Source organism: Meleagris gallopavo, chromosome 11 (assembly GCF_000146605.3).
Source record: "Meleagris gallopavo isolate NT-WF06-2002-E0010 breed Aviagen turkey brand Nicholas breeding stock chromosome 11, Turkey_5.1, whole genome shotgun sequence".
NCBI classification, from domain to species: domain Eukaryota; kingdom Metazoa; phylum Chordata; class Aves; order Galliformes; family Phasianidae; genus Meleagris; species Meleagris gallopavo.
Genome location: NC_015021.2, coordinates 13,596,634 through 13,599,738, shown reverse-complemented (window position 1 = coordinate 13,599,738; position 3,105 = coordinate 13,596,634). Strand labels below are relative to the sequence as shown.

The window sequence follows — 3,105 nt, the reverse complement described above, 5'->3', positions numbered from 1 at the left end:
TACTTTTTACTTTTTTTTTTTTTACTTTTTTTTTTCTTTTTTCCCTGAGCAGCTCTTGGTACAGGTAAACTCATCTCTTCCTTGAGCTGCAAGTGGTGAAAAACGCTCCTAATGCCACGTCTGGCAAGTGCAATGAGCAACCGTGGCCTCCCAGCACCCAGCCCCCACGCGGCAGATGGAGCTGAGCAAGAGGGAGTTTTGCGTTGCTTCTTGTCTTTCAAGGAAATAATTCCTGAAGAGGAGGGAGGGCTCCACTCCGGGTAGATAAACAGTCCTGTTGAGCCAGACCTCTCACATTTCTGTTCTTGCAGTACATGAGACAGCGTCCTGAGGGATTGCACGAAGAGGGCTGTTGAGCTGGTGGGAGCAGAGTGAGAGCCCTAAGCTGCTGCCATGCAACCTGGCTCTCACCCAACACCTTCATACAGGGTGAGACTTGGCACAGCTGTATGTGAGTGCAGGAAAAGGCTTGCAGCCCATTAGGACACTACATAAGAGCAAAGGATGTGACAGAGCTGCAGGTTTGCCTGGAAGGTTCCTGCACCAGATGTAAGCAAATACTAGAGCTGAAATTCTGGGAGTTACTGCATCTAGGTAAGATGGCAGAGCTGTGATGGAGATGCCAGCACAGGAGGAGGGTGGGTTGCTGGAGTTCCATGCAGGTCAGGACCCCAATCCCAGATGCTCATCAAATTTTAAAGGTTTCTGGTTCAGAGAACCACCCAGGAAAAAACTTTATAGTTTTTGGTTTTTTTCTTTTTTCCCCTCTCAGAAACATAGCACAGGAGAGGGAAGGAGAGATGAGATGTGCAAAAAAAGGTCTTGGTAGAGCCCCAGGAGAAGATCCAACATGGTTCAGGAGAGGACACGCACTGCTCACTGGGAAAGGCTCGTGGGTGAGTATGGAGTCTCTGACCATGCCAGCCTCTAGTAATGGCAGACACCTGCTGCTGATAGGTTTGTTAGCTCAGCCACTCTGCATCTCAGTTCCTGCCACCAGAGCCTTCCCTAAGGTGGGAGTTTCCTCCCTTTACTGTGAAAGTGATGGAATCTCCTGGCCAAGATCTGCAAGAACAGTGCCTCTGAAGAGCATCTAGTGCTCTGTGTACAAAAAGATGACTAAAAGATCCACAGGAACTTCTTCTTTCTCCTCCCTCCCCACTTTCCAGGTTAAACCCCTATTCCTTTTGGGATACTGGACTTTGATTCAGGAAAGCAGCCCCAGGTCCCAAGCAGTATTTGTCCTGGGCACAAGGGCATCAGAAGCAGAGTCATGACTGTCAGCAGAACTGGGAAGCACAGGCCTGCATGGTCCCTAGGGGGAAATTATTTGCTGATTGCATCTGTTTCCCAGAAGCATCACTCCAATTTATCCTGGGATTCGCGTTTTTTTCCAGCAAATAAGCACCTTGGGAGCTTCATTTCTATCTCAGATGTTAAATTTAGAAGTGGTGCTTCCCCTTCTCCCACCCTCTCCCTGCCCCCTCCCCAGTGGCTTCCGTATCTCCCCTCCAGCCCCCACCCTCACCTCCAGCTCTCCCTCTTTGTCGCATTACATAGTAATCTGAGATGCATTGGCCGAGCTCCAGGGAACAGAATGTACTTGGCAGGGAGACGGGTCTTGATGTCTGCAAAATGTCGGGAAATGCAGCCAAGAGCTGCTAACTGGGTCATTAACCTCTAGAAGAAGAGCAAGTTGTGGAGCTGTGCTCTGTCTCCCTTCATCTCGCCAATAAAAATGTCCCAGCAACGAGCGAGGGAAGAAGAGGTTTACAGCTTTAAGTCCTAAGCAGTCAATGCAGCCACCCTCCCTGACCCCCCTTCTCCTTACCCTCTCCCCCAGCGCAGCATTAAAGCTTATAAGTGGCCTTTTAAAAACACAGCGATTCCCGCGGAGCTGTCCCTGGGTGCTTGTAAAGAGGCTACTGGAACAAACCAGTTGCTTCCAGAGGCGTGCTGCTCCTGCCACTCGTGGTCAGAGGGGCTCTGAGGAAGGGCCTTTCGGTTGGGTTGCAGCCCTCGTGTAAGGTGGGACAGGGTGCTGCTATCACTCATAGACCTGAGCGTCCCAACCTCTTCGCTGTCCCCATGAGCCGTGCGCCACATTTCTGGCCACCCCATCACCATGAGTTGACTTTCTACATTGAAGCGTTCAAGTTGGGAAGAGGTGACTGGTTCCTCTGTGTGGGAAGGAGTGTAGTGCAGTGAGATAAGCTGAGGAGGGCTCCAAGCACAAGAGGCTTAGCCCATGTCACTTGGTGCAACTTGAAAGAAAGCAAAGCTGTTTGCTGACAGCACTGAGGTCTCTGTAATCTGGAAGGTGTTGGAAGGCAGGCTGTGGGTCCCCCAGAACTGAGACCCACCGTTGTCTGCCCAGAAGAGGTAGCCAAAGAGTGGGAGAGGGAGCTGTGTCTACCAAAACCTTCTACAACCCATACCAGCTGTTGGTGGAGCAGACTGCAGGATGGAGGTCAGTGTGGTGGTGGATGGGAGAGGGGAAGAAAGCTGTTGCGTGGCTGGCCCTCTTCCTCAGGGATGTGTTGTTCCGTCCCTCTCCTCTTCCAGAGCAGACCCTGCCTCGGGAGATGTTGGCTGGGCCGTCCAAGGACCCCACCGCTTATTTCTATGCCTGATGCCGTTACACTGGACTTCCATGAGTTTTTCCACCCAAGTACACCTTCCCTTTTCCCCTAATTCATCCCCCATTATAAAAGAATGTGTAAAATGTTCTGCCTAGGCAGAAACGGGGGAAAGCACTGCCTTCAAAGCTGTATCTCTCCAGGTGAGCCAGGTGAGACACGGTGGAAATGAAGGACAGCCTATGAGTGCATAGGGTCCTGCATAAGGACAGCACGCTGACCTGGAGATGACATTCGGTGCCATTCCCTGCTGCCAGTGCCAATGCACGGGACAACGAGCAGGACACAGGCAACGCTTTGTGGCGACAACACCGCAGCATGAAGGCACCTGGAGGGCGTCCTGTTTTCAGGAGCCTGGAGAAAGACTGGGACAACCTCGGTGGACGCCGGGGTCCGGCAGCCCCGCTCTGCTCCGTGACCCCTCCCCGCGCTGCCCGGGGATGCCGCACCGCCGCTCCCCGAGCGC

At 52.5% G+C, this 3,105-nt stretch overlaps 1 long non-coding RNA gene across 1 annotated transcript in view; it reads left to right on the top strand.

Moving 5' to 3' along the window:
* Window positions 1–77: 77 nt before the first annotated feature.
* The window catches only part of LOC109369495, a 12,121-nt gene continuing 9,093 nt past the window's right edge, over window positions 78–3,105 (top strand). The window contains exons 1-2 of the long non-coding RNA XR_004160962.1: window positions 78–594; window positions 773–896. This is a non-coding gene — a long non-coding RNA (uncharacterized LOC109369495). The remainder of the gene's footprint in view (window positions 595–772; window positions 897–3,105) is intronic.